The sequence below is a fragment of the Apostichopus japonicus genome, chromosome 12 (genome assembly GCF_037975245.1).
Source record: "Apostichopus japonicus isolate 1M-3 chromosome 12, ASM3797524v1, whole genome shotgun sequence".
In the NCBI taxonomy this organism is placed as follows: Eukaryota; Metazoa; Echinodermata; class Holothuroidea; order Aspidochirotida; family Stichopodidae; genus Apostichopus; species Apostichopus japonicus.
Window position 1 is genome coordinate 3,974,109 of NC_092572.1, and position 11,757 is coordinate 3,985,865.

The following is an 11,757-nucleotide window of genomic DNA, read 5'->3' on the forward strand; positions in this document are numbered from 1 at the left end:
TCTAATAAGCTGCTCAGATAAAAAATAAATTCCCTTATGACGTCAGCTATCCATCCTGGTGGTGTATAACAAAAATATAGTCCTATATAATTGTTAATGATAATTCTGATTATCTATACATATGAATCAATACCTTTTTCTATAGGCTATACAAAGGTTTTATAATTTAATGTTTTGTTGCACATCGAACAATGTTAAAAGCACCTGTTTGCAACGTTAAACTTGCGATTTGAGGTGACTTTTTTTAATTAACAAACTGATCGAAAAGGATTATCAAAGTAAAATTTATAAAGGTCACTGATTTGTTTGTTTTTCCCCCAAATATCAATATTAAACTAATGAGCAGGTAATGATTATAAATAAACGGCATACATAATTGTTTATTTTTTATCACAAGAGAGGAAAAACAAACAAAATCAAGAAATTTTAAAATATGAGACTTTTAATTAAAATAATAGACTTTTATAATAACATTTAGTAAACTAACGGCATATATATGTATATATATATATATGTGTGTGTGTGTATATATATATATATATATATATATATATATATATATATATATATATATATATATATATATATATACATAAAACTCTAATATGAAATAAAAACAACACAATTGAAAGATTTTGTTCACAGAGCCAAAGCATACGGGTTTCTTTCCCGTTCATTATTTATTTATTTATTTTTTGTTCTTGAGCTCATGTTACGTACACGTTCAAGATTCTGGTGATAAATACAAAAGAAATCTCGCTGTAGAACAAAAACTATCAAAAAAAGAAAGCAATATACAGAGAGAAACAAGAAAAACCTTCCACTTTGTTGATGTGATCAGTTTGTATCCTGAGGTGGTTTACGTCTAACGCAGTTAATTACGAAAGCGGAATAACTTTGATAGAAGCAAACAACCTTTTGGTTTTATTATTGCTTCCAAATTCGTCCAAATCTTCACTCGTTCTAATGTTGGCCTGATTGCTTGTATGTGGAAAGATTGTAAGCAGAGGTCTCAATCTCGTGGGAAATGATTCTTGAGATCTAAGCTCAGAGAAATATATCTTTCATTTTCCAACATTCAGTGCTATTGGGTAAAACTATTCATAATCTATGATTCACATTACCCTTTATAGATTCTCTCTGCGGGGTTCCAAACTCGAATGTGATATCGTCATTAGATGACGTATATTTGTTTCTGCGTCTGTTATTCCGTCAACAAATAGTGTATTGGTCTATGCTCCACTTCTATGAAGATATGACGCCATCAGCGAAAGATCAAAAATTTGAAAGGTTATCATTAAGTTCTTGCTCTTTCTAGCAGCCCCCCCCCCCCCCAATATTATCGTCATGCAAACTTAACGTTTAATTCCCCTGTAATATATACATACGTATTGCCGCATAAATGTTTCACGTTTTAGCAAACTATCACTGTAAACTCCAATATAAATGAAATATATAATATACTTTCTTTCGTTTCAAATACCAGCAAGGCATGCGACATAAATGAGGATTTTCATTTGGGCGAGGGGTTGGGGTGGGGTCAGGGTAGGGGCTTCATCTTCATTCAAATCATCATTGCGTACCATTTGTACATTTACGTATATGGTCTTTCCAAACTTGCAAGAAGAAAATGGAAAACTTCAATAACAAGCAAGAACCCGAATGAAAAGCAATATTTGAATAAGAATAAGCAAAGAACTTAATGCTCATAACTTATATTAGACCTTCTACTAGAGTTAATTGTATTTTACACTTGTAAGGAAAACATCAACGTGTGCAAAAATTCGTGGCAAGTTAAGGCCTCTTCTCTCATTTTTTTTTAACTGAATATATATATATATATATAGTAAATATAGTATATCAGCTTCCCCTATGTTTGACAAATGCAACCCAAAATAAAGCTTTAAAAGTAATTCTTGCAAAATTTGCAACTTAATTTAAAATTTGAACAGTACAGGTTTATCAAACCTACCAAAATATGGTTGCATTTGATAACATATAAATTGGCCTACCTGCTCACAAGAAACTCTTTGACACAAACGGAGCATGCGGAAATTGAAAACATCAAAGACTATTGACTTATATGAAAGCGTATCTTGGATTAAATTTAAGCGAACACAGTGTTACATGATATTGTACGACGGGTTCTTTGTAAATTTCACTTTTTAATTTATTTTCAGCGATATGTCATCAATTTGGTTTCACTCATAATTAATTTAGATATTATACAGACCGTCATCTGGTCACTCATGCATTCTTAAATATTCTACGAAAGGTTAGTGCATTGTAGAAGCCTTCATCGTTAATAATATTATAAAATAATCATGTGCAAATTATTTTCAAAACATTTGGAGCGGTAAATTACACGGGGGGGGGGGTAGAGGGGGGTATTATATTTAAGGGAGTCATTCGTTCTATAACTTGGCATATTATTGAACGTACTCAACCACAATGTTTTCTTTAACACCAAGCATGATGGCTATAGAATGAAGTAAAAGTCGTTTTACTCTCTCTATCGAAATCGTCTTCAAATACTGATATGTAGAATACTCTCATAATATATACTCATAGAATACATTCTTACTCAAGGGATTCTTAATTTCCAAAATTTTAGTGTCTTTTTATTGGCCAAGACTAATATTTTGCGCAAATGGAAAAAGTGATCACCAAACGACACGGCGGTTTTATTATGATTAATTTGTTACATAAGTTTATTTATTACATAAGATCGTTATTACACTCGAGGAGTGGATTACATAAGATTGATTGCGGCCACGGGCATATTATGTCGAATTTGTCTGTATTGCCAATGGTTGGTTTACAGGGTTGCGGGGGTGTGACGGAGTGGGTGGGGAGGGAGGGGAGGGGGAGAGGGTGAATCGGCAAACTAATATTAATCATAATTGATCGACAAGTACTGAGCGAATTAATATTGTTAGATTAAGATTGATTGCGGCCACAGGCATATGTCGAATTTGTCCGTATTGCTAATGGATTGTTTTACAGGGTTGCGGAGGTGTGACGTAGTGGGTGGGGAAGGAGGGGGAGAGGGTGAATCGGCAACCTTAAATCATAAATGATCGACAAGTACTGAGCGAATTAATATTGTTAGATTAAGATTGCTTGCGGCCATGGGCATATTATGTCGAATTTGTCCGTATTTCTAATGGATTGTTTTACATGGTTGCGGGGGTGTGACGGAGTGGGTGGGGAAGGAGGGGGAGAGGGTGAATCGGCAACCTTAAATCATAAATGATCGACAAGTACTGAGCGAATTAATATTGTAAGATTAAGATTGATGGCGGCCACAGGCATATTATGTCGAATTTGTCCGTATTGCTAATGGATTGTTTTACAGGGTTGCGGGGGTGTGACGGAGTGGGTGGGGAGGCAGGGGAGTGGGAGAGGGTGAATCGGCAAACTAATATTAATCATAAATGATCGACAAGTACTGAGCGAATTATTACTGTTAGTAAAGATACGTGTATATATATATATATATATATACTACCATACAGTAAATATTAACACGTGTTTGCAATCCCAGTAATACTCGCAGCTTTGTAACCTTTACTTTTCCATAATTTTACTCCAAGCATAACCACTTCAATTTAATCAAACATTGTTAATACCACTTAATACATTTCCTGCATGCATGGCACTGCGCATATTGTGTATGCCAAGTTTATTTGAATTACATGTACCGGTAGTGTGTAGTGTAAGTAAAACCTGCATCTGGCGATAAAAGAGTGTATAGCTTAGAGCGATACACGTTACTTATAACAAGCTGTTACTCACACTCTTGCGCATAACACATATTGTGTTTTTAATCTCTACGAGATGTTCAACCATTTTCGGTTTAAATTCCATCTCCTCTTCATTTTAACTATTTTACATCACAGTTAAGAAATCTCTACTGGAATGTTGATTGAAACTACCATATCCATGGCTGAATGATTCTTTCCTTAATTAAGAACTCTTTACGAGATTCTACCTCTCTCTGACCTGGAAGATGTCCAGGTCAGGAAAATAAAGGGCGCTGACATCTCAAACTATAGACTGTGTCGTTCGTGTAATTAATAATAATAATAACAATAATGGACATTTATAATGCGCCGGTATCCGTCAAAAAAGACGCTCATGGCGCAGTGACACTAACAGTGCGACAGCAAAACAAAAAACAGTAAACATAGTACAAGACAAAAATGCAAGCAAAAATGGGCAAAAGTGAACAGTTAATTAAACAGTTTTCATCAGATGAGTCTTGAGAGAGAGCGTTTAAAAGAAGCAAGAGATGGACTGTGTTGTACATGTTCTGGAAGGCTGTTCCACAGAGAAGGGGCAGCAGCAGCAAAAGCTCTTTTGCCCAATGAGCGATTTGAGCGATTTTCACACAGAAGTAATTTATTGTGTGATCTCATGGAACTCCGATTTGCATGATATGGTTGCAGAAGTTCTGACAAGTAGAATGGCGAAGTTCTAACAAAAGAGCGATATGTGAAAATTAACATTTGAAAAATTAAGACTGTAAGATAGGACTACACGCCCTGTCTCTCTAACTTCATTGTTAGACACAGATTAAAATACTTAAACCTACACAATGAACATATCCTCTGTTAGGACAAGACGTTTGGACATTCGTTGAATGTTAATACAACAAACAATTGTTCTTAAAATGGATTTACTGGTGGATTAAAATCTATCCCTTTAAAAGGAGGAAAATAACCAATAAAAAAAGCCTGGGCACGAAAACCAAACGAATTATCTGATCCATTCTCAACCTCAGTCCAATCTCAATCCCAGCCCACTCTCAACCCCATCAGCCTACACTTTCAACCTCAGTCCCCTCTCAACCCCAGTCCCCTCTCATCTCTAGTCCACTCTCAACCCAGTCCACTCACAACCCCATTCCACTCTCAACCCCAGTTCACTCTCAACCCCATCCCCTATCAACCCCAGTCCACTCTCAACCCTATAGCCCCTCTCAACTCCGATCCCCTATCACCCCAGTCCACTCACAACCCCATCCCCTAACAACCCCAGTCCACTTTAAACCCCATCCACTCGGATGGTCACGGTGAAGGTCACGGATACGAGGAAGAGGACAAAGACCTTTCAACCCCTTCTTTCCCATAAAAGCTTTGTGTGGAGGGCTAGAAAAACAGTTCATATGTTTTATAGGTAACACATCAGGAACTATTATCTGTCCATTGTATATACATCATTGAGGTCACTTCGGTCGTGCATCCAAAGAGCCGTCGCTATTATTTTTTTTACAATGGGTCTTTTTGAATACCCCCCCCCCCCCCTCCCCCCTTGAATGAACAAATGTTTAATAGATAATGAATGTACCTATTACCCCGGTAATGTTTAGGTAGGTGACGTCTCTTTTAATAGTTTCTTTTAATAGTTTCTTTAAGAAAACTTGATTTGTTAATATGATTTTGCTTGAGCCTCTTAAATATCGTTTTTGTTTACCCTATACTAACACTAAATGGTCACATTATCGGGTGGCCTACTGTTAAACTATTAAGAAGGTATGATATGAGTGTTTTTTTTTTGAATTAACAAAGCAGAGATCTTTAGACTACCATAGCATCTGTACTAAAATACAGAATTTTTATTTTTCCATTCGCTCCTCTAGTTAGTTGATCATATAATGTTCGCGCAAGCTACATTTGTGCAAATTTTAGTGATGATATCTTAGCGTATCCTCAAACATGACATTAAATTTTATATATATATATATATATATATATATATATATATATATATATATATATATATATATATATATATATATATATATATATATATATATATATATATATATATATATATATATTTCGAATCCCGGTGGAGGCTGGCAGTTTTTTCACTGTTCTGGATTTTCCAACTCACTACGGATTTCAATTATTATATAAAGGCAACATATATATGAATGATCGTTGGAGAATGACGCAAAGGTGTCTCGTATTTTTTTCTTAAATCCGTCAGAATTGTGAAGTATGTCGGGTTCAAATTGATCAAGTTTGTCAGTCTTGGTCATGACAATCTTTCCAGACGTGTAACATAATATCAGATTTAACACTTTTAAAATCACGATGAATAACGTTCTATATATTACGATTTTTTTTCTTTAACAAAAGCTCGAAAGTTGAAGGTTAGTTTAAATGGATGAAACACGTGGTTCTGAGAATGCTTTGAGCAGACGCTGTGAGAGAAGACGTAAAGGCATGACGAATGTAGGGAAAGTTAATGCCTTGTCAAATTTACTAGCCTAGGCATGTTACTTTACACAGGATTGGAACCAGTAAAAAACTACTAGAGATGCATTGTGATTTTCCTTGAGAATTTGCATTATTTTGACCAAAGTATGCAAATCTTTACTAATAACTGGTAAACATAAAATGTAGTCAATGTATTTGAAGTCATTTGATGCTCGTTTAATGAACGTGTAATATAAAACAGAAAATGGTTTGTCAATGATATGATAAGTTTCATTGTTATTTCCTCTACATGCTATTGTTGTATTCCAGAACACGTAAGTGTTATTGTAATGTCCTTAATATGTTGCATTGCTGTGTCCCACACCATGGATGTGTTATTGTTGTATCCCACAACACGTAAGTTAATGTCCCTTTACACGTTGCATTGCTGTGTCCCACACCATGGATGTGTTATTGTTGTATCCCACAAGACGTAAGTGTTATTGTAATGTCCCTTTACATGTTGCATTGCGTAAGTGTTATTGTAATGTCCCTATACATGTTACATTGCTGTGTCCCACACCGTGGATGTGTTATTGTTTCATCCCACAAGACGTAAGTGTTATTGTAATGTCCCTTTACATGTTGCATTGCGTAAGTGTTATTGTAATGTCCCTATACATGTTACATTGCTGTGTCCCACACCGTGGATGTGTTATTGTTGTATCTCACAACACGTAAGTGTTATTGTAATGTCCCTTTACATGTTGCATTGCGTAAGTGTTATTGTAATGTCCCTATACATGTTACATTGCTGTGTCCCACACCGTGGATGTGTTATTGTTTCATCCCACAAGACGTAAGTGTTATTGTAATGTCCCTTTACATGTTGCATTGCGTAAGTGTTATTGTAATGTCCCTATACATGTTACATTGCTGTGTCCCACACCGTGGATGTGTTATTGTTGTATCTCACAACACGTAAGTGTTATTGTAATGTCCCTTTACATGTTGCATTGCGTAAGTGTTATTGTAATGTCCCTATACATGTTACATTGCTGTGTCCCACACCGTGGATGTGTTATTGTTGTATCTCACAACACGTAATTGTTATTGTAATGTCCCTATATACATGCTGCATTGCTGTGTCCTACAACACCATGGATGTGTTATTGTTGTATCTCACAACATGCCAGTGTTGTTGTAATGTCCTACGACAGGTAGATGTTGCATTGTTGGGTCCCACAAGATGGATGTGTTATTGTTGTATCCCACAACACATATGTGTTATTGCTGTGTCCTACAACACGTTAGAGTTGTTAATGATGCGACTTTGCAAACCTTTACCTAACGTTGATTGTATACATACGTACTAAAATGTGGGCAAAATATTCATGTATTTAAATAACTTTCATTAATATTTTTTCTGTTTTATAAGAAAAAATGCAACAAATCTAGTTACATCCTATAGACAAAATGTCGCTTATTCTTTTCAGCAATGGAAATCGAATTCAACAAAGAAAACGAGTCATGTCTCGACTATACTCGAACACTTTTAAGATTTCTTGACCCTTTCAAAATGAATCATAAAATTTCATATTTCTGAGTGCTTTTTGCTCCAAAAGCCTTTAATAGTTGTCTTAAAAGTTTTATGATTACACACCGTTAAGTCAAGGGCTATAAGAAGAAGGCACCGATATTCTTGTTTGGTATTTTACACCCCAATAAATTTCGAAACCACTTAATGGAAACCTAGGCCGATATAGTTCTTCTTCTTTTTTTTTATTATTATTGCCGTTTTTCGAAAGACTAATTGGATTTTAACCAAAAGTGATTTGCTTTGTGAATTATTCGTCTTGAATTAACCTTTCTTCTATGCGAAAGGATAAATTTACAAACAAGTTCTGAAAGTGATAACTGTCACACGATATGCCGACAATTACAAACGTGTAAAAATTATCAGTTGCATATGCAAGCGAAATGAAATCACTAAAAGAACTTTTATTATTACGGAGGGTGGGGCGGAGAGGGGGGGTAAAGAAATCGAGGTAACTGTTACAGCTAATGGAATTTGAGGATGATAATGTATAAGATAGTAATGAAATAAAACTTAAGCTTGTGAGGAAACAAAGCAATTCAAAGATGATATGATAAACTGAATTTTTTTTTTATGTTCTTTTGCCTTTCCTTAAATTTTCAATAATGGAAATCTAAACACAAACCTGTAGGCTATGCCTATAATGATAAACTGAAAATGATTCAAGTTATCGCGTCGAAAGTTTTGAGCAAATCTGCCCAAAATCTGCACCAAAGGAGTCACAACCCCAAACTATCACTGATCTTTATTATGTTAGGCTATATGTGTGGCATATTGCATACAAAGAACGACTGATGTCATTAATCTACTAAGCGACTGAACACAAGTCTATGCATTACCTTGTATCGCTGACCTAATGTCATCTCGTTGTAAACATCAGTCCGGCATTTTGTTCGTATCAATAATTACGTTGGAATATAACTCCTGTCTCGTTTCATTATTACGAGGCCTTCTCAAGCGGGGATCGCCCCCGTATCAATATGGTTATACATTTTGTGATGATTAACTGTCCTCAGTTTGTGAGATATCTCAACTTAAATGTCATGGCTATATAGGTTGTCATACTTACTTGGTAGCGTGTTAGCATTGTTGACATAAAAAGTCACATCATCACGGCATGTTAGTAGTTTCAATGTTTTTAGATTCATTAACTTGCAAAAATCATCTCCCATGTCAGAAACTAAACATTGTACAAAGTGAGAGGGGGGGGGGTGGGAGGACTTAAAGCACATGTCACTTGATGACGTCATATTTAGACTTGATCAAGTCTTCGGCCTTGCGTGTGCCAAGGAATATTAAACTTGTAAGAAGGCGCAAATGGAAGAATATTTTTTCTATAGTTGATTAGGAAGTCGTTCATGACACTTTTCTCTATTATATTAGATTAATAATCGTGTTTGTGTTTGTGTTTCCTTTATAAGGTTACATTATTTTGTTCAATGAATTTGGAAGAAATTGATTGTTTACCAAGAACCGACTGTTAAATGAGATACCAAGGTATCTGATACTGAATACATAATATGTTATATTTTATTTTAAGAAAATCGCAACAGAACATGAAATAAATGGGGCAAACACTTCAAAAGTTTTGCAAATATTTAAATGTAAACCATTACATTTTCTATAAAAAAACGCAAGCTTTTATGTAGATTAATTGTCGGATTAAAATGTATATAAACCTGTTTATTGTTAGATCAGAATTTATTCAGTGATTGCCAGGTAGCCAAGAACAATGGCAGGTTGCACCTCATTGACCTAAAAAGGTTGTTTATATAGTATATATATAATATATATATATATAGTCTATATCTTTAAATAATCTATATATATAGTCTATACATAGTATATATATAGTCTTTATATAATCTATATAGTCTATATATGTAGTATATATATAAGCTATATATATATATAGTCTATATATAATCATAGTCTATATATAATCTATATGTAGTCTATATATAGTCTAGATATAATCTATATACAGTCTATATATAGTCTATATATAGTCTATATATTGTATTCGTGTTTCAAGGGCAGATGTGGGTGTCAGACAAAAACAGACCGGGTATGAAATAATGACAGGTTAGGAGAATTATCATGCTACATCCAAACATAAGGCGTGTCCAATCTGTTACATATTCATTCATTCTATCCAGCCACTCATTGATTGGTTGCTTTATTCATGGAAGCATTCATTCTTTCACTCACTCCTTCACTCATTCATTCATTCATCATTCATTCCATTCGTTCGATCATTCATCCATCCATTCATCCATCCATCCATCCATTTACCCATTCATTCATCCTTCCATCCATTCATCCATTTCCTTAGCTATACTTCGGAATAATGATCAACACTGATTTAAAGTGTTATTATCAGTGGTTTTTGCAAACCTTATTTTCCATTAACAGCAACCCCATCCTTCCGATGAAGGTTGTTAAATGAAGCTCTCTGTAAGGTAATATCTAGGCAGTTAGTACGTATGTTATAGCATCTTTACCGTAATTTCTGCTCCTGTAATGGCGTTTACAGTTCCCTGTAGATTTCTGAATTAAGTTTACCTTTGGGCGTATTCTCATATATCCACACACCAATTCTTACGTTTGTCAATTTATGCTCATTTGCAGCTGAGATGTGCTAAGACAAGTCATTGGAATATTAATTGCATCATATTTCAGGAAAGTCTTTGATTGCTAAACGCTTCTTATTTACAGTTCGTGAAAAACAACCAATTTTGGGGTATTTGATTTGCAAGTTCGATGTGACTCTTATCATATGACAAATGGCAGCTAGCGCTAGAGGCATCTGATAGCCAGAAACGTATTCCTTAAAGATTAAGAAGGATTAGCGAACTTGCAAGGTTGTTCACTCGCTCCAGAGAGAAACCAATTAATCATCAATGTTGTCTGTTTTTGACGTTTCTTGGGGCAAATCAGTCCTTCTATAAGCAGGATGTTTCTACATCACAGTTTCTACATCCGTGTTAATTTAATTTTAAGAAGTACTTTTTAAAGAGATATATTAGGTACGAACACCCCTATGGCGGATCAGGGATTCCTTGAAAGGGGTGGGCGGGTGGGCGGGGCGGGGGAGGGGGATGGGAAAAGTATCAGTTGATACCAAAATATAGCTGCGCTTCGATGAATAAGAAAACATCGGTTAAAGGTGAGGAATGCACGCGCTTGTACTATGTACTTTGTGGCAACAGCAGAGTTAGTGACGTCATTGTGGTCATTAAGCTATAAATCGATTATTTTTCTTTATTCTGATTTTATAAATCATGTATCGACTGAAGGAGGTAATATTCTAACAAACAAGTTATCTATAGATGGAATTATTTGAAGAGAAAATTCAGCTTTTATTCATTCCAAAATGTATCACGTTTTCCATGACAAACTAGCAGTAATTTTATAAGGACGTAAATAACATCTGAAGATGAAGTTTTGTTGGGGTGTTTGTTTTTAGTGTTATTTCAGGAAATTTCTTACATTATACTGTGCATGCATAAATCAACCAGCCCCAGGTACTAAAGTGATTTTGACGCAGTTGTAGTAATAATCCCCGTATACTTCTATGAATTATTTACAATATTACAACACACAAAAATACAAATTATTATTTGATGGATTTATGCTATATAATTAAATTATGTATATTCCAGATTTTCTACAACAAATAATCACGCCATTGAATAATAATAATCGAAAAGTTTTCATGTAATTTTCTCTTGGATTTTTCAATCAACTTCAGCTCTCAGATTTGTATCTCTCAGCTTATGTTCGTTTTATCATCTGTGGGTTTTTTCAGGTTTATGATCATTTATGTTAAGAAATGAAATGAAATTTGGACTTTTTCTGAGATTTCCCTTTTTCGACAAGTCACTGAAATGGAAGTTAAAAGGACTTTATCTACATATAAAGAAACAATACTGATTAAATCAGATAACT